Source organism: Petaurus breviceps, unplaced genomic scaffold (genome assembly GCF_028583685.1).
Source record: "Petaurus breviceps papuanus isolate PSGF00001 unplaced genomic scaffold, PetGlider_PUasm1.0 103, whole genome shotgun sequence".
Taxonomy (NCBI): Eukaryota; Metazoa; Chordata; class Mammalia; order Diprotodontia; family Petauridae; genus Petaurus; species Petaurus breviceps.
Window position 1 is genome coordinate 3,769,283 of NW_027185588.1, and position 21,291 is coordinate 3,790,573.

Sequence of the window (21,291 nt, forward strand, 5' to 3'; positions counted from 1 at the left end):
ACCCATCTAAAAGTCTGGAATGCTCTTTCTGGTCCCTAGAGTTTGTTCATCTTGTAGAGATTAAACTACTTCCCCTACCACTGAACCTCTGATTCTACACTGATAGTAAGCAGTTCAAACTCCAGTTGGTTAGACTTGGAGTTATCTAGGGGATGAAATGAAATATTGCTCATGATATATTTTAAAAATTATAAAATCTACAGTTTGTAAGAGGACTAGAGTTCCCACTACATATCTCTTCTCTCTAGTTACAACCACAGATCTTGTCCACAGGTATTGTTGTGGGCAGGGAATTCTTTTTTTTTTCTGGAAAACTTTTTATTGTAGGTGGAATGGGACACAGCTGGACACGGTAAGTTAGATGATTACAATTTTGTTGGCAACATCTAAAGCATCGTAGTCTGGAGCAAGATAGACATAAGCCTTCTTCTCTCCATCAGGCTGGATCAGTGTGTTGACCTTGGTCACGTCAATGTCATACAGCTTCTTTAAGGCCTGCTTGATCTGATGCTTGTTGGCCTTGACATCCACAATGAAGACCAGGGTGTTGTTGTCCTCAATCTTCTTCATAGCAGACTCAGTGGTCAAGGGAAACTTCATGATGGCATAGTGATCGAGCTTGTTTCGCCGAGGGGCACTTTTCCCAGGGTATTTGGGCTGGCTGCCTTAGAAGTCTCAGTGTCTTGGGTCACCGGAAGGTAGGGGATGTTCAGATCTTCTTTTTGTGGCTATGGACACCCTTCAGCACCACCTTTTTGGCCTTCAAAGCCTTGGACTTGGCTTCTGTCTTGGGGGAACAGCTTCTTTCTTCACCTTGGGTGCCATCTTGGGGGAAAGGCAGGGCAAGGAATTCTTGATGGAACCCATACCCTCAGCTTATGGAAATCTAATAAATAAATAAATAATTTAAATATTTATAGCAGTTCTTTTTGTGGTGGTAATAAACTGGAAATTGCAGGGATGTTTGTCAATTGAGGAGTGGCTAAAAATTTTGTGCTATGTGTTTGTGATGGAATATTACTGTGCTAGGAGAAATGATGAATTCAATGATTTTAGAAAAACATGAGTAGACTTAAATGAAATAATGAAGAGTGAAATGAGCAGAACTAAGAGAACGTTGTATACAGTAATAGCAATATCGTTTTAAGAACAATTTTCAGTAACTATCTCATTCTAGTGATCATAAATGCCCAAATTAAGTGCAAAGATTTTATGAAGGAAGATGCTGTTTGTACCCAGAGAGAGAACTCTGTAATGAGAATGTAAATTTATGTTGCCATCTTTCTAAGATTGTATTGCTTAAGATCTTCCCTGCCCCTAGGTTAAGTGCACCTGGAGCCTGTGGTGGGAGGCTTGTTTTTCAGGAGATACTTTGTGATTGGGCAGTGGGTCAAGAGGGTTGTTACATTCTCTGAGCCAGGAGAAGGCTATATAATCCCTGATGTGGGGCATTGTTTTGGGCCTTGCTTTGTTGAAGTGTTGTGTGATTTGACCAGACCAGACTCTGGGCAGCCGTTGTTGAGCCCCCCCTCCCCCTTCCCCCATCCTCCCCACCTTTGAAAACCCAGATGTCTATGCTTCCCTCTGTGGTAACTGACTAGGTATGGATGTAATGGTTGGACAATTGGAGGCCTGTCTGCTTGAAATGCTTCTGTCTGTATACTCTGAAGTTCGGGGTGCTGTCTTTCCCCCCCCCCTGAATTAGGTAAATATGTTTGATTGATTAAAGCAATATTGTTAACCTATTTTGAGTTGCTTTCCTTTAGAAAAGCAGATCTAAGAACCTGTGTTGGCAGCCACCCTGGGGATGTTGGGGTGCTTGCTGCAACAAACTCACACACACACACCACATATATGTATGTATATACATACACACAGAATTTGTGTCTAATGGAAGCCATTTCCAGGGTGGTGGGGGAGGGAGGAAAAAAAAAAGAAAGTTACATGATAACTTTGTTTTGTATTGAGAAGGAATATATCAAATTGTACATAACAGATCTGCAGTTTCAGATGCATCCTCTCTCTTTTTTTTCCTATTCCACTTTGTTATGGAAATGCTTGTTTCATTTCTGAAGTTCAGAATCATTAAAAAAAAAAGCACTATTAAAAAATAATAAAGTGGGTCACATGTCTGGGATGGATCTCAGGAAAGGAAAGATGGGAAGAACAATGGGAGAAATGAGTCTTTCCTTCCATATTCAACCGTAGATGAAGTTCTCGATAGCTGCCAGTCTTGAGACTTGGAATCTTCTCCCCTCCCACTCAGGTCTCCATCTCTGCTTCCAGCATCTGGCTGTCCCCATAGGCAGACTTATTTACTGCCTGCTTGTGTGTTGGGATGATGTAGCAGTAATGTCTATAACCACAGTCTCAGCTACTTCGTTGGCAGTCACTGACTGACAGTTACTTCCAGGGAGATGGTCAGAAACCTGAAAATTAAGGGCTATAGAAAGAAGGAGAGGCAGCCACACCATCATTTGAAGATACAGGTCTCCTAATCTCCTATTCTACTGTGTAGCTTCCTGCTTATTGACTGTGTGCTCTCTGGGATTCCTGGTAGGGTTGGGGATGAAGGCAATTAAAGTCTCCTGTGTACTGGGATCCTCAGAAATTCCTCTGCCAGATTCTCTCTCCTTGGATCATCGACAACCTGGGCCCCAAGGAAGATAATAATGCAGATGATTGAGAGGATGAGGCATGATTATGCATTTCAGAAAATTATAATCCTGGATTATAATTAATATGACAGTTATAATAGACACATTTATTTGGTACAACTGTTATGATTAATCAGAACAATATACAAATGGATTATTGTTCTCTGCCCCCACATCAGTGAACAAGCTCTGTTGATGCTATCCCTGCTCCCCCCAAATCTCTCCCAGCTAGCCACTTTTATCAGTGTCCCTCAGTCCTCCCCCCCCCCAGAATCCAGGATGGTATTTTCTCCAGGCTCGTTTCCTCCTACTGTAGCCTCTTATGGTGTCAATGATCTTCAAGGTCTTTGTCTGCCTATGACACTGGAAATCTATGGTCTGGTACTCTTTGCTTAAACCCTTGCTTTTGGTAAAGTGATGCTGCTAGTGGCCTAGAGAGGGCAATGAGGCAAAGGGACAGTTGAGAAGTGGTGATGAGTTTAAGAAGCCAGCTGTCTGCAAGAAGGAAGCCAGGGGTGACCACCTTTCCCCTGGAAGCCTAAGAGGAAGAAAATCTAGGATAGAACAGATAGCTCTGTAGAATGGATGAGGAAGTAGGAAACAGGGATGGTAGTCCTGAGGGTAGAGCTAGGCAAATATGTTCATTTTTAATAATTAATTACCCAATTAATTCAAAGTAAATGCATTTAATGAAATAGCATAGTAAGAAAATAGTGACAGGTCACAGTTACATTTAAATATTTGGAGGTTTCTCAACTACAAGAGAGATTAAACTCTTTCTTCTTGAGCCCAGAGGGTAGAAATTTCAGGAGGAAAGTTTAGAATTGATATAAGGAAAAAGCCGTGAGTCAGTCACCACAGGCTGTTCTAGCTTAAAGGGCCAAAGGAGAAGTCAGGATGGCCAGAGGGGATCTCAGGAAGAAATGTGAGTAAGCAAAGGTGGAATAGGCTGTGTTGGGATGTAGTGAGTTGTTCTTCCACAAGCAAATCCTGGATGAACTCTTATCAGTTTGTTGGGGAAGGGATTATTTTCCAGCAATGGGTTGGCTTAGATGACCCTTTAAGACATTTCCAGTTGTGAGATTTTGTTAATAAGAGGTCTCCATCCTGAGGTCCCATACCAGCTTTGAACTCCTCTCCTTGGCATTGAGACCTGCCAATTTTTAGGACTGTAGCAAAGGAGACCATATTATATAATGGAAAGAATACTTGAGTATTCTGGTTTCATGCCGATTTTGTTATTTATTATTCACATTGTTCATGTGACTTAGGTAAGACTCTTTCCCTTTCTGGGCTTGTTTCTTCACCTATAAAATGATATATGTACATTAGATAAACCCTAAGATTTTCCCTACCTCTAAAGTCCATGACTATGGTATAGCAGGGGCTCAGAGTACCAGCAGTTGTAGGATTTTAGTCGAAGCCTCCTTCTCTAGGTACAGGGCCAGGAAAGAGTATAGCTTTCTAGACTAACTTGCTTGTCCTGAGAAGTTTGAGCAGTGTTGGGAGGGAGTAGGGCCTGGAATAGAAACTACTGGAAGGGCCAAGAGACCAGTAATCACCTGAGTCAGTCACCACAGGCTGTTCTAGCTTAAAGGGCCAAAGGAGAAGTCAGGAAGGCCAGAGGGGATCTCAGGAAGAAATGTGAGTCAGATAAGAGGAAGGACTTTCTGACTGTACTGGGGTGAGTTTATAGGCAGGGGAATGAAGAATTTTCATATCCACCCATTCATTTTATCTGAGTTTAACTTTCTATTCATATATCACCTTCTGTGGACTCTGGGTGAAGACAGAGAAAAAGAAAACCATTTCATCTTACAATGAGGAAACTGAGCTTCCGATGGGTGAAGTGACTTGCCCAAGGTAACACCACTGGCAAGCGACAGGCAGAATTTGAATCAAGGATTGTTGATTCCAAATCTAGTGTTTTTTTCCCCCTATGTTGCACAGCATACTTCTCTGCACTTCTGTGATTGGTGCCTGAGACCTTGTGGTAAAGGGAAGAGACCAGTCCTGAAGCTTTGGGAGAGCTTTTGTTGCTTGAGTAGAGACTGAGATCAGGAGTCACAAGGAGAAAAAGATTCAGAATTGCTACAGTTGCCAACTATTGTGAATCCCTTTGAACAGGTGAGTTAAGGAGTGTGTGTGTATGCATGCATGTGTATGTGTGTATGTATGTGTGTGCATGTGTATGTGTGTGTATGTGTATGTATGTGATGACTCATTTCCCCCAATATCTTCCCTGCTTTCCTTTGTTTCTAGTCTACGATACTGAGACTGTGTGTAGACATCCCCTTCCTTTTTATTTTTCCATGAGTTGCTGGTGCATGTGATCAAGAGCTCCATTTTCTGTACCCAAAGATCTGAGAGTATTTGGAAAGAAAGAGGTTTGGAAGGTGGCTGGAGGTGAATGTCTCCATTTGGAAATATTTGCTCTTTTCCCATTATACTTTATATAATGTTAAACTACGCTATTATAGCATACAAATTCTCTTAATTCAGCAAATGCAGGGGTGTTATGAACTGAGAAAGGGGAGTCTAGAAAGGGTAGAGACTGGTGAGTTATATATTGTTGTTCAGTTGTTTCAGTCATGACCCCATTTGGGGTTTTCTTGGCAGAGATGCTGGAAGGGTTTGCCATTTCCTTTTCCAACTCATTTTACAGATGGGGAAACTGAGGCAAAGAGGGTTAAGTGACTTGCCCAGGGTTACACAGATAGTAAGGGTCTGAGGCCAGATATGAACTCAGGAAGATGAGTCTTCCTGACTCCAAGCCTAGTGCTCTATCCTCTGTGCCATTTAGCTTTTATATATTAACATTTAAAGTAATAATCCATTTCATTTTCCTCCTTTGTTTCAAGCCTAGCTAGTGGATCTGAGAATCCAAATGAGTCCTTGCTGCTAAAAAAAAGTTTGGACTTGGTGATAGTGATTGTTGTGATAGTATTGATGTTAGTGGGGGGTAACTAGGTGGTGGAGTGGATATAGCTCTGGGCTTGGTGTCTTTATGAGTTCAAATCTGGCCTCCCACACTTAATAGCTGTGTGACCCTGGGCAAGTCACTTCACCCTGTTTGCCTCAATTTTCTTACCTGTATAATGAGCTGGAGAGGGAAATGGCAAACTACTCCAGTATCCCTGCCAAGAAAAACCCCACAAGAGGTCACAAAGAGTTGGATATGATTGAAAACAACAGAACACAACAACAAGAAATATTGGTGGACGTACATTCTAGGCATCTGTAGCCTGAGCTCCATCCAACAGCCAGCAGGATAATCCATCTCATTAGAAAGGCATATGCTAGACAAAAACAAAAAACATCTACTTATCATGCAAGTTTCTAAAAAACTTCACTGATTGGTGAATCATTCATTCACTGATGGTGAAGCATTCATTAAGCACCTACTATGCGCCAGGTACCCCACTAGGTGCTAGAGATACAAAGGGAAAAGTAAAAACAGTCCTTGGGGAATTTGTAGGGCAACATGTACATATATAGGTCAGAAGTGTCTCCAAACCCAATTCTCTTTCCATTGATCCACACTGCCTCCAGTCTCCTTTAATCATTATTGCCAATCTTATTGGTTTTAGGGTTTCCAACCTTTCACGGAATTGACCTGTTTCCCCGCCCTCTTTTTCTTTGTGTCCGATGGGATTGGAACACGTCTCTCTTCGAGGCCGCTCTTTAGGGCATTTTTTGGCCCCGACCCCTCTTTCATAGCTCCTCCCCATTTTAACGTTGTTCCTTGGCTCCCTCGTGTGGTGTATTTCAGAATCGCAGTATCCAAGAATCCCAGATTGGGAAGAAAGCTCCCGCCATCTTTGCCCTCTCTTAGGTCTGTCTGTGCATGAATCCCTCCTACAGCAGCCTGACAAGTGACGGTCATCCAGTTTTTTCTTGAAGAATTTCATTGAAGGGAAACCCACAGTCTCCTGAGACAGCCCTTTCTACTAATCTATGTTGGACATAGTAAGTGTTTGTCAACCGACTGCATAGCTCCAATTATTAGTAAGTAGCATTACTTTCTAATATCTGAGTATCAACTGGAAATCTTCCTGGTTGCAGTTTAAATCCTTTGTTGCCAGTTTTACCTTCTGGGACCGTGCATAACAAAACTAATCTGCGAAAGAAATGGTTGAAGGGTATTTGGAAAGGAATGCAAGGATCCCAAAGAGTCAATATGACTGCATTAAAAACAAACTTGGTCAGGTCAATCTTGAGTTCTTTTTTGACAGGGTTACAAAGTGCCGCAAATCTATTTTTTACTTATATTTTAGGATAACACTTTATAAAGTACCTATTCGAAGGGGTGGTAAATCTGGGGCCTCGAGGCCTGGCCCTCTAGGTCCTCAAGTGGGATCCTGGCCTTGAGGCTTCGCAATTCTTGTGGAAAAGATGAAGGGCTATTAACTAGATGATAATAGAATTAGATGGATTGGGAACTGGTTGCATGGCAGGTAGTTGTATTTTAAAAAATATTTTATTTAACATTTACTAAAAAATTTTTAAGTTCCAAATTCTTTCCTTCCTTTTAGTGTCCCTACCCCCACTGAGAAATTAAGCAATATGATATCTATTATACATGTGAAGTCACGCAAAACACATTTCCCTATTAACCATGTTGCAAAAAAGCAAGAAAAATAAATATGAAAATAATAAATAAGTAATGTGATAGAAATAGAAAGTAAGTAGAAAAAAGTAGGCTTCAATCTGCACTCAGTTCATCCGTTCTCTCTCTGGAGGTAGATAGCATTTTTCATTGGGAGTCCACTGGAATTGTCCTGGATCATTGCTGGTCATCATTACAACAATACAGTGTTCTCCTGGTTCTGCTCACGTGGCTTTTCGAGACTTTGCAGGTTTTTCTGAAACCATCCACTTTGTCATTTATTCCAGAATAATAATATTCCATTCCAATAGTATACCACAATTTGTTCAGTCATTCCCCAATTGATGAGCATCCCCCTTAATTTCCAATTCTTTGCTACCACAAAAAGAGTGGTTATCAAAATTTTTATATATATAGGTTCTTTCCCTTTCTTTTTGATCTCTTTGGGATATAGATCTTGTATTGATATTGCTGATTTAAAGGGTAGGCAGAGTTTTATAGTTCTTTGGACAGAGTTCCAAATTATCTTCCAGAATGGTTGGACCAGTTCACAACTCCACTCACAGTTCATTAGTGTCCCAATTTTTCCCACCTCCTCCAGTACTTGTCATTTTTTTTCCTCTAATGTTAGCCAGTTTGATTAAGTGTGAGGTGGTACCTCCAAGATGTTTTAATTCATGGTAGGTAGTTGTTACAGGCTCAGTGTCAATGTGGTAGTATGGAGTGTCTGAGGGATCTGGGACTTCTTTAATCTTTAACATCTTTTCCTTTTTATGCTACATTTCCCTAATATTACCCACAATCCTAATATTATTTAGAAATTCCTCATTTGCCATGTGTTTCAGGCCTCTCATACTCACCATGTAGCTCTCCATTGCTGTCTGTGTGATATTCATTTCTCAGTTCTTTGGATCTTGTGTTTGATTTCTTGCCATTTAAAACAACACTAATAGAATATTAGTAGCAGCATTCTGTTCCTCTTCCTCCTGTTTTCTGGCTGTTTTCTAAGCCTTCTGTAGTCTCACTTCTGACTTTATCATTCAACTGAAACTATTCTTTCCTATGCTGAAGAGAAAAACTACACCCAAAAGGGAAGTTATTTTTCTCTATAAAGGAGAGAAAAAGGCTTCATTATCTCTCCTGGACTCAGTATATTTGTGGGAGAATGTGATATAGACTTTTGGGGGGATGCTTTATATTAACAATACCACCTTAGTAAATACTTGTTTCTAAAGCTAATTAAGTCTGGCTAACTAACTAATTGATATCACTGATAATCACTGGGAGAAGCACTGTTGGGGCTTATGAGCTATATAATACTAGGAAAAAACCCCTCAACCATTCAGGGATAGCCCTAGAACCCTAAGGGGAGATATGGTAGCCTTGCTCTGAGGACCCAGACTATTAGTGAGAATTGAGGCTTGAGAAATAGCCCCAAAGATGACATTCATTATAGTAGTCAGGCAGAACAAATCCCCACATTAGTCATGTCTGAAAATGTATGTCTCATTCTGTACGTTTGGTCTATCACCCCTCTGTCTAGAGTTGGGAGTCATGCTTTGTCATCTGTCTTTTGGAGTCATTTATTGCATTGATCAGAGTTCTGAAGTCTTTTGAAGTTGTTTGTTTTTCCAGTGTTTGGTCATTGTATAAGTTATGCTCCTGGTTTGGCTCATTTCATTCCATATCAGTTCATATACATCTACCTGGCTTTCTTTAAATCTATCCCATTCATAATTTCTTATGGCATAGTAACGTTCTATTACGTTCACATATCATTGTTTGTTTGGTTATTCTACTATTGATGAGTGCTCCCATAGTTTCTAGTTATTTGTTACAACAAAAGATACTGCTACGATTATTTTTTATATATTGGCCTTTTCTCTCTGTCTTTGATCTCTTTGAGGTATATACCCTTGGGCTAGCGGATATGTAGAATTTGGCGACATTTTATGCACAGTTACAAATTGTTTTACAGAGTGACTGAACAAATTCACAGTTCCACCAAGAGTGCATTAGTATGCAGAGAAGAGAAGAAACAAACCAATAAAAAAAGAAAAAAATCTTAAAATATATACAAGTCTTTTTCATGCCTGCAAGTCTTCACTTCTGCAAAGGAGTAGGGGAAGTGTTTCCTCACATCTCGTCTCTGGGGTTAAGCTCAGTCATTAGAATTTTGCAACATCTAGCTGTGATTGTTTTGTGGTTGTTCTTTCCATTTGTCTTGTGGTTATTATGTATACTTGGTTTACCTCATTTGTGTAAGTTCATATGAGTCTTGTAGTGAATAGGAAGACACGAATTAAAATCTGGCCTCATACACTGCTAGCAATGGGACCCTAGGTAAAACACAACTTCTGTTTACTTCATTCTCCTCATCTGTAATATGGAAATAGAAATAGTACTCACCTTTGCGTGAAATATTCCTTTGATATCTCTAATTTTCTTCTTTTTTTTTTTTTAAATAAAGCAATTGGGGTTAAGTAACTTGCTCAAGGTTACACGGCCAGTTATTTCTGGGTGTGGTGCTAAGTATCTGAGCCCGGATTCTATCCCCCAGGTCATCCCGACACTGGGTCTGGTGCTCTTACTCACTGTGCTACCTGGCTGCCCCTAAGCAATTGGGGTTAAGTAACTTGCTCAAAGTTACACGGCCAGGCCAGGTGTTTCTGGGTGGGTGCTAAGTGTCTGAGCCCGGATTCAATCCCCCAGGTCATCCTGACACTGAGGCTGGTGCTCTTACTCACTGTGCTACCTGGCTGCCCCTAAGCAATTGGGGTTAAGTAACTTGCTCAAAGTTACACGGCCAGGCCAGGTGTTTCTGGGTGTGGTGCTAGGTGTCTGAGCCCGGATTCGATCCCCAGGTCATCCCGACACTGGGGCTGGTGCTCTTACTCGCTGTGCTACCTGGCCGCCCCTATCTCTAATTTTCTTAAGAGATCTCTGGAGAAGGAAATGGCAAATCACTCTAAAAGTTTTGCCAAGAAAACCTCAAGGACAGTATTAAAATGATCAAAGCAAAGACATCAGAAGATAAGCTTCTCAGGTTGGAAGGTGTGCATTATATTAGAAGAACAGAGGACAATGACTAGAAGCCACAACACTAAAGACATGACTAGGCCAAAGCTGAAAGGAAGCTCAGTTTCAGATGTGTCTGATGATGAAAGGAAAATCCGATGTTGTAAAGAAGAATAGGCACCTGGAATGTGAGATCTGTTACCTAAGGAAAGCTGGATGTGGTCATATGGTGGATGTAAAGACTCAACATTTTGATCTCTCGGATGTCAGTGAACTTAAATGGGGATGGGAATGGGTGAATTAATTCAGGTGATCACTACATATACTGCTGTGGGCGGGAATCTCTTAGAAGAAATAGAATAGCCCTCATAGTCAATAAAAGGGTGAGAAAAGCAATACTGGAGTAGAATCTCAAAAAATGATATGATGATATCTGTGCAAATCCAAAGCAAACTGTTCAGCCTCACAGTAATACAAATTTATGCTCCAACCCCTGATGCCAAAGAGGCCAAAGTTGATCAGTTCTATGAAGAACTACAACATGTTTCAGAAGTAACACCAAAAAAAATGTCACATTCATGATAGGGGACTGGAATGCCAAAGTAGGAAATCAAAAGATACTTAGAGTAAAAGGCAATTTTGGCCTTGGAGTAATGAAGCAGGGGAGATACTAATGGAGTTTTTTCAAGACAACTCTTTGGTCATAGCAAACACTATTTTTAAACAGCCTAAAAGGTGACTCTACACATGGACGTTACCAGATGGTCAATATAGAAATCAGGTTGATTTTATACTTTGAAGCCAAATGTGTTGAAGCTCTATACAGTTAGTTATAACAAGACCTAGAAATGACTGTGGCTCAGATCATGAACTTCTTATTGTAAAATTCAGACTTAAATTAAAGAAAGTAGGGAAAACCGTAAGACCATATAAGTCCCATATGAATATGAAGTGGAGGTGATTAATAGACTTAAGGGATTAGATCTGGTAGATGAAATGCCTAAAAAACTGTGGACAGAGGTTCAAAATACCATATAAGAAGCAGCAACAAAAACATCCCAAAGAAAGAGAAGAGCAAGAAAACAAAATGGGGTGGCAGAGCCAAGGTGGTGGAGTAAGAAAGCAAAATGACTGTCTGATCAGGCTATACAAATAACTGAGGAAAGAAGAAAAACAAAAGGTAAAGGATAAAGTGAAAGTTATACCCAACTGAATGCAGAATTCCAGAGAATAAGGGTGGCTAGGGGGCAAAGTGAATAGAGCACTGGCCCTGGAGTCAGGAGGACCTGAGTTCAAATCAGGCATCAGACACTTAAAACAAAAAAACTAGCCGTGTGATCCCGGGTAAGTCACTTAAGCCCAACTGCCCAACCTTCCCCTCTCCAAAAAGAAAAAAAAAATTCCAGAGAATATTAAGGAGACATAAGGTTTTCTTTAATGAGCAATGCAAAGAAATAGAAGAAAACAATAGCTAATTCTAACCATAAAATAAACAAGAAAGAAGCCAAGGAGATGAATAGAGTCTTAGACAAATTAGATATGATAGATCTCTGGAGAAAAATGAATGGGAATAGGAAGGAGTATATTTTTCTCTTAGCTGTACATGGTACCTTCACAAAAATTGACTGCATATTAGGACTTGAAAACCTTACAACCAAATGTAGAAAAGTGAAAATATTAAACGCATCCTTTTCAGATCATAATGCAATAAAATTACATCTAGTAAAGGGTCATGGAAATATAGATTAAAAATTAATTGAAACTAATTATCTAATCCTTTTTTTAACAAAGTTTTTAAAATTATGAACTTAACATATATCAATAAACAGATACATTGCAGGTTACAAAGAACAGGAAAAATATTGCAAGAGAAATTACATTTCTGTCATGTACAGTTTAAAAAAACCCCAACAAAATATGAAAAGGTTAATAAGGCAATAAGAAAATGGTTCTATTTGTGTCCCTTCCTGCACTGTTTTCTTCTTTATGTAGTACCCCCTTTCTGGACTACCTCCAAGCTTAAACTCACAGGTTGGATCCCCTGGGGAAAGATTGTTCCTAGTCCAAAGTAGGTCTGTACTCCTAAATAAGTAATCTAATCCTAAAGAATGAGTGACTTAAAGAACAAATCATAGAAATAATCAATAATTTCATTAAAGAGAATGACAACAAGGAGACAACATTCCAAAATTTGTAAGAAGCAGCCAAAGTAGTTAGGGGAAATTTTATATCTCTAAACATGTACATCAATAAAAAGGAGGAAAGCAGATCAATGAATTGGGCATGCAACTACAAACACTAAAAAAAAAAACCCCAACAAATTAAAAATTCCCCATTAAATGCCAAAATGGAAATCTTGAAAATAAAAGATTAATAAATTAAAAGTAAAAAAATTTGAACTAATAAATAAAACTAGGAGCTGATTTTATAAAAACAAGAACCAGAAAAACCACTGATTAATTTGATGTAAAAAAGAAGAAAACCAAATTACTACTATCAAAAAAGAAAAAGGTAAATGTACCACCAATGAAGATGAAATTAAAGCAATTATTAGGAGTTGTTTTGTCAAATTATGTGCCAGTGAAACTGATAATCTAGTGAAATGAATGAATATTTACAAACATATTAGCTTCTCAGATGAACAAAAGAGGAAATAGAATGCTTAAATAGCCCTGTCTTAGAAAAAGAAATTGAACAAACTGTAACTGAGCTCCCTAAGAACCCCCCCCCCCCCAGAACTGGATGTATTTACAAGTGAATTCTACCAAGCATATAAGGAACAATTAATTTCAATGCTTTATCAACTACTTGAAATAACATAAAGAAGGAATCCTACTAAATTCCTTTTATGACACAAATATGATTTTTATACTTAAGCCAGGGAGGGTAGAAACAGAATGAGAACTATAGACCAATTTCATTAAACAATATTGATGCAAAAATTTTAAATAAAATGCTAGCAAGGGATTATAGTACTATGTTGCAAAGATCATACACTACGACCAAGTGGTATTTATACCAGGAATACAGCATTATATTACAATATTATAATACAATATTAGGAAAACTATCAGCATAACTGAATATATCAATAACAAAAACAAAATCACATGATTATTTCTCTAGTTGCAGAAAAAAAGTCTTTGACAAAATAAAAGACTTATTCCTATTAGAAAAATGGAGTGTTTCTCAAAATGATAAGTAGCTATCTATTTAAAATCAAGAGCAAGGGGGGTGGCTAGGTGGCACAGTGAACAGAACACTGGCCCTGGAGTCAGGAGGACCTGAGTTCAAATCTGGCCTTATACGCTTAACACAAAAACTAGCCATGTGACCTTGGGCAAGTCACTTAACCCCAATTGCTCTCCAAAAAGAAAAAAAAAAGAGAGACTGAACTTTTGGGGTGTCTAGGTGATGCAGTGAATAGAGTGCTGGCCCTGGAGTCAGAAGGACCCGAGTTCAGATCCAGCCTCTGACACTTAACAAACACACACACACACACACACAACTAGCTGTGTGACTGGACAAGTCGCTTAACCCCAATTGCCTTTCAAAAAAAAAATAAAATCAAGAGCAAGCATTATCTGCAATGAGGATAAACTTGAAGCCTTCCCAATAAGATCAGTGGTAAAGCAAAGATATCCATTATTACCACTATTACTCTGAACTAGAAAAATTAGCTATAGCTATAGCAATAAGATAAGAAAAGAAACTGAAGGAATAAAACTAGGCAACAAGGAAACAAAACTATCTCTCTTTGCAAATGACATGATGATATACTTAGAGAACTCTAGAGAAATCAAATGAAAAACTAGTTGAAACAATTAACAACTTCAGCAAAGTTGTAAGGCATACAAATAAACTCACATAAATCATCAGCATTTCTAGTAGCAAGAAATAGAAAGAGAAATTCCATTTAATGAACTACATGCAATATAAAATTCTTGGGAATCTGTCTGCCAAGAAAACCTAGGGATTACATGAACACAATTACAAAACACTTTTCATACAAATAAAGACAGATCTAAACAATTGGGAAAATATGAATTGCTCATGGGTAGGCCAAGCCAATGTAATTAAAATGACAATTCTACCCAAGTTAATTTAATTGTTCAGTGTCATACTAATCAAACTACCAAAGAATTATTTTGTGGAGCTTGAAAAAAATAGTAACAAAATTCATCTGGAAGAACAAAAGGTCAAGAGTAACATGGGAATACTTCTCATTAACAATCAGCCAATTTCTTTAATCAGCAAAGACATTTACTATGGTGGTAGACTAAGAACAGTGGGTACAAAACTTTCTTTCAGAATCTTAGAAGGCACTCTCTCCCCAAAACACATTCAGGTCACTGGGCAGAGTGGGCACAAACTTAGACTAAAATGATGGTGTGGTGTACCTGCAGGTTACACATGTGCCAAAGAGGTTAACTCAAACCTCTTAATTACTGAAAGTCTTTCTTGAATCCATAGCCAGAATTCTTTTCTGGTCCAAGGGTAATGCTTCTTGGAGCTGCTTCCTCCCTTAAGTGGCTATCTTTTACAGTAAGTGCTGTTATAAATATTTTGTGGAATTTTCTCTTTATCAATAATTGAATTGGGTTTGATGCCTAGAAGTGGAATCTCTTGTCAAAGGGTATGAGCATTTTAGACATTTTATTTGCACAATTCTAAATTGCTTTCCAGAATGGCTGTACTAATTCATGGCTTCACAAATAATGCATCAGTGTACCTATCTTTACATGATTCTTCCAACCTTGAGTATTTCTGTCTTTTATCTTCTTTGAGAATTTGTTGGGTCTAAGATGAAACCTCAGGGTTATTTTATTTTCATTTCTATTGTTATTAGTGATTTGAAGGATTCTTCCGTGGTTGTGTAGTGAGTATGCCCTGGCTTCTTCTGGTATCCCACATCTGTTCCCTCGGGGTTTCAGGGTATCCTGGATAATCTGAGGGCGTCTCTTTTTTCACTACCATTGGATTGCATCCACAAGTTTTGTTCTCATTGTTAAGGGCTAAGTTACTAACACTTCAGTTCTATTTATTTTGTAAATAATTAAAAAAAATTGCTTGTTTTTTATTTTGCAAGATTTCTTTCACTATCCTTTTACCTTTTAGAAAGTTATTCTACATAACAAAGAATTTTTTAAAAAAGGAAAAGGGAAAAATCAGCAAAACTGAGCAATGCATTGAAAAAATAGGAACATATATAACATGTTCCACGCCTATAGATTTCTATTTGCGCACAGTAGTTGATGGTGGTGGCGGTGGGAGGGGGAGAGAAGGCATATTATTATTATTATTTCTTTTCTTAGGACTATGCTTGTTCCTTGCAATTTTGTAATATTCTCTTTTGATTAGTTTGTGGTTACTGTTCTTTCCATTCTTATTCTTGTAGTTATCCTGTTATATTGCTTTCTTGACTGTTCTTTCTGTGTCAGTTCATGTAAGTCTTTCCACATTTTCCTGTATTCATCATATTCATCTTTTTAAAATAGCAGAGTAATATTCCATTACATTTACACACCACAATTTATTTAGTCATTCCCTAATCAATAGGCATCTACTTTGTTTACAATTTTTTGTTGCCACAAAAAATGCTGGTTATACATATTTTGGTGTCTATAGGGACTTTATTCTTATCAATGACTTCCTTAGGAAATGTGCCTAGAAGTGAAACTTCTGTGTTAAAGGGTATGGACATTTTAGTAACTTTATTTGCATAATTTCAAATTACTTTCCAAAATGATTGCACTCATTTACAGCCCCACCAATTATGCACTAGTGTGCCTGTTTTTCCACAACCCCTTCAACAGTGACTTTTTCCATTTTTTAATCACTTAATATTGATTAGATTTTACAAAGGTGTATTTACTTTGAAGATATAGCAAAAATATAGTATAAGAATTTCCCCTAATCCCCAGGAGGACATACTTTCCCTTATATACTACCTTCTCTCTGGAGCAGAATCCTCTCAACTTAGCTCAGTTCTTATACAGTATGGCTTTCACCAAGTTCATTTCCAAAAACAGCATTGCTGTTGGCCAAGTTCTTGTCTTTGCAGTTGCTGATCTGAGTCATCCCAAACGTTTCTTATTGTTTTTTTGTGGCAGCCATGCTGGGCTTGGTGTAAAACTTGACCTGGAACACTAGAACAACAGAGTGCCTTCTTAAGCTTTAGAAACTCAGGATTCTGGAGATTTCACTCATTTCACCTAACACAGAAAAAAACAAAAACAAATGCAGACAATGAGAATCAAGGTTCATTTCTCCAAAACCTCTCCTCTTGCATCATAGTCTCTTTCCAGGCACCTAGAGGAAAAGATTTATGCCACTGAAACTAAAGAGTCTCCCAGTCACCCTGTGGTCAGTGGACCAGAACCAGCCACAATATGTGCCCTTTAATGCAGCTCCCTTACATGCCAGTGTGACTTTCAGAAATAAGCTCCCCAGCCCTTCCATGTGAAGAGATGCCATCTAAGAAACTCTGCACATGTGTAAAATCCCTGTTATGCTCTCCCCATTGGCTTCTGGGGGTCATGTGGTGGGTCTCAAGTCATGATCATGGTCATGGTCATGGTGACTGAGAGGTAGATGTGGATTTTGAGGGAGACCCAGAGGCAATACAACATCTGGTTTACTGCAAGATCACTATCTTGATTCACCCTGGAGAACTGAAGATAACCTCATTCCTTGGACTCTGGATAGAGTGCTGAGAACAGGGCTGTCACCCAGAAAATGCTATTGGAAGAATATTATGTCTAACAAATCACTTCCAGACAAATTCTGACTCGATCAAAAAGGAAAGTAATAAAAAGTACACGAAAACTCCACAAAAAATCAGGAAAACACATGATAATAGTAATGTATAAAACTGGCCAGTCACCCAGTTAAGTGGATGGCGAGAGAAAAAGAACTATTTGAACAAGGTCTGGACAAGTTTGTCTGGAGGTGGACAAAAAGGGCAAAACTAATAGGTAGTTGCACTGTTTTACAGGAGTTACACCGGATTTCTTTTAACAAGACAAATTAAATGGTCTGGAAAAAGGCCTGCCCAAACAAAAGGGCAGCAAGCATTTTCAGGCCCTAGATGAGCTTTCAGGGGAGAAGTCCTGGTCTTCATTAAGCTTATGAGGGAGTATTGAACCTAACCTGAATGCTGTAAAAATTGAGACATCATCTGATGATGAAGAAGTGAACATCTCTGATGAATCAGATGAATTTTTTCCTATCCCCCTAAGGAATCCCAGCAATGTTCTTTTATTTGATTTTCTCAATAACACAGGCCATAAAATGGTCCCCAAGGAATCATTCCTCCCAAGGGACAGGACTGTGTCATTTCTGCAACTCCCAGGAAGGACCTTCCTAGCCCTTCATAAGGTTGGAGGGAAGCACTCTCTACCTTGGGAATTGCTTCCTGATTGCAGAAGTTCAATAACAATGGCAGGAGCTCTGATCAATCACTCAATTAGTCATCTAATCTTGGTACAGAAGGAAGTACCACACAGGATGGAAGAGGAATGTTGGGGGACACTGAGCTCTATCTGGAATCTGGCAGAGGGTAAAAGGATGGATAGTGAGATGCTTTTTCATCCTTCCTGCCAAGGGGATGAAACAAACCAGGAGGATGGGGAGGAGATCAAATGACGTGAATAGGAGATAGAAGTAAACAGAAATACATTTCAGGAGGGAGAGAAGCAAGCCATCCCTGTGTTTTTTTAAGGACTACCAGACCAAGACACCAGAATGATATTTGAAGATTAGGAACCATATTTTGGATCAGTGGATAAGATGCACCCTGAAATATTTGCATAAGACCTGAGTGAATCCAGGACTGAAGAACTGTGGTAATGTTAACTGTATTGAATGGATAACCTGTACCTGGAGTGAATAGGGATGATCAGTTTTGGATGTGAGCAGGCTTTGTATAACAGACCTCAGCCAGCTGATAAGACATGAATCAGGGAAGTACGAGATGCAGAGGAAGTGTACCAGCTAGCCCAGCTAGACCATTGATGCCCAGGTAGGAGACTCATAAGCGACCTAGAAGGACAGGCATTTGAGTATTTCTCAGCTGAGGAGTTAGCCAGAAGGAAGATGGGAAAAAGCCAAAGCCATGAAATCTCCCAAAGTGCCCAGGCAACTCAAAAGTTCCTTTGACCCCTCCCAGCTGATTTCTTGACGTCTTCAGTGAAGCAAATCTCAGGTGTAAGTGGCTTCAGAAGCACTTCTAATCATAGATTTGCATGCTTATATTTCTATGGCAGAAGTGATTCCTCTCTTAGGAGGAAGAAACTCTGAAGTTGAGAAGGTAGTTGATATCTGTGCAATTGAGCCTTGTAATAGTTTAAATATAGAACTGTGGTTTGAGAAGGACCTTGTATCCCAAACCCAAGCTTTGGAAACCTTGTTTTCCAGAGGGTACAGCAGGATTAGATAGCACCACTCTCATCCTACCTTTGATCTTAACCCTTCACTTAGGGATAGAGACACTGGGGCCAAATACCAGAGGTGGAGCAATGTCCATTGGCATGAAAATTACCTGACTGATTATAAGTGGTGCAATTAGTGCAGGTGGTTCCTACTCTGTACATTACATTGTACTCTGTACATTACAATGTACTCTGTACATTACAAATTTGAAATACAATGAAAGATGGGAGGACCTTGATGGAAATTAGTGTTTGAAAAAACTAGATAGATGAATGAAAAACATCAGCTATCTCTTAGAGGAATCCCTCTGGATAAAATCTTTCACTGGGATCCTAAACTGATTTGTATGAAGGAACTCTTGGAGTGTCTGAGGAAGACTGCATGAAGTAACCAGTTGCCACGTTGCGGAGGAATTCTTGACTCGAGTAGAGAATTTGTTCCTTTCCCATTATAGAAACAAACCAGAGAAAGGCACAGCTGGAGAGGACTGCCCTGTGTGTCCACCACAGCCATTGCTGTGATAGTTTTATAACTGGACATTTTCATTTTAAAAGTAAAATGGCATTTGTAAAAATCCTACCTGCAAAGTTTTGGCAATTTCCCAATATATCATTCAGGCAGCAATGTTAGCTATGATACCAATGTTTTATCTAGTTAAAGAAATCCAGACGACAACATATAAATTAATCATGTATAACCACAGGCAAAGAACTTTGGACTCTCACCTTGAGGCTGCTTGCCAAAGGGAGGTCTTTTCTGGGCAGTTGCCCGGGTGGTTGAAAGGTTTATCTCTTAGTGTCTTAATGTTGATGATATAAGGAGGTTGGAACCTTTGTTTCTGCCCTTCACTTTCATTTATGTGTGAGTTTCTTTACTGTTTTTTACCCAGACCACCATTGCTCTTTTCATTCAATCTCATGAAGTTTTTTTGGACTTGTTTCCAGTAAAATATGGGATAGGTCAGTGGTGGGATGGAAGATAGATGACCAAGAAATAAAAGCCCTTCTATATAGCATATAGAAGAGCCATTACATAACATAAAGGCATTTTGTCTTGTAAACTGTCTCATTTGGGACTGAAAAAAGTTGAGAGCCAAAGGGTTAGAATGTGTAGCAACTTCCTATTAAGACAAAGGGAAAACTTAGTAGCCTTGAATGAAGTTGGTTGCTGGCTGCAGAAGAGTCTCATTTCAGACTCTTCAAACTCAAGAGTTTTCCTCCATGTTACTTAATGAATGACCTTAAAAACTAACTCTAGGTTCCCTTTGTAACAAAGATCATTCCCTGCCCACAAACTCTTCACATAAAGACAAATATTTTTCTCTTCCTTGCTTTTAAGCCAGATAAACAAAGGACGGAATAGGGTAACAAGGTAGAACAAAAAACAAAAACACCCAAACAATAATTATTCCTAGCCGACTCTTATGTCAACTCCTTGTATGTATATGTGTACATACATGTACATACTGCATGTGTACATGTACATTGGTTGTTGTCCTTCGTTCTTGAAGAGGATCAAAATGACATCACTATGCTAGTCAAGTTTTAGTGTACATAGATACACAATATATACATCCATGAATATATTGGCACATATGTTTTGTATGTGCATGCACACACGGGCACAATATACATACATATATACACATGAATGCATGCATAATTTTAGTTTTTCCCATTTCCTATGTCATGGACAGTAAGATTTTCTATCACGACTTTGACAGAAGAGATTAGTTATTTTATCAAAACAGTCACATGGTTGTATATGTGCTTAAGTTATGATATCTGTTGCATATCTGGGTAAACTGTGATAACAAGTTAAGCTAAAATTAGCACTATGTTGGTGCGGATGTTGGAATATTGGTGTGAAATGATGGACTTAGATGCCTTTGGGGGGATCACATAATAATGTGTTTGAATATACAGTGGGACAAGGATAGTGAGTGGGCTCTTTAAGAGGTCTGGGGAAGAAGGTTGGTACTTGTCAGAACAGACAGAGGTCCAGACAGGGAACGGTTTGTGTTTTGTAAATTGTTTGAAGCAATGGTGCATTCTAGGATCTCTTCATAGTTGTTCATTAATTTGATATTACAGGGCATGAAAATTCTTTCTCTCCCGTGGAATCCTTTACAAAGCTCCACCCTGGGTGTAACATCTCAAATGGGCTGGTGACTCGGTTGGGTTTCTAGGGTCTGCTTCTCACTGGGCACAGTGACTCACTAGTTCATAGCTGACTGGTTTTCTTTTTCTCCTGACAATTATTATGCTTCTTAAAGCTGCTTCTGACCTCTGGTGACTGTCTCTATAACTGTGTCTGTCTGGCCAGTGTGTCTTAGTCAGTTGTTCCTCAGAATATAACTTCTCAAAGGCATGTTTCTTTTTGTGGCTAGATACCATCACACCTTCCCAACAAGAGGGGAGAAACTGGTTTTTTTTTTCTGTTATCTTTCTCTTTAACTGCCTTGAACTCTCAACCTATGTTTTGAGAATCACCAGTCAGTTACTCAGGGTTCTCTTTCTGATTCACTAAGAGAAAGGGGTGCGAACTTGGAAGCAGGAAATGATTATTTCCTTC

At 39.0% G+C, this 21,291-nt stretch overlaps 2 pseudogenes; both read left to right on the forward strand.

Moving 5' to 3' along the window:
* The first annotated feature begins 14,337 nt into the window (after positions 1-14,337).
* Positions 14,338-17,653, forward strand: LOC138175914 (deubiquitinase MYSM1 pseudogene; annotated as a pseudogene).
* A 200-nt stretch (positions 17,654-17,853) lies between these two features.
* On the forward strand, positions 17,854-19,238 carry LOC138175991 (histone H2A deubiquitinase MYSM1-like; annotated as a pseudogene).
* Positions 19,239-21,291: the final 2,053 nt, after the last annotated feature.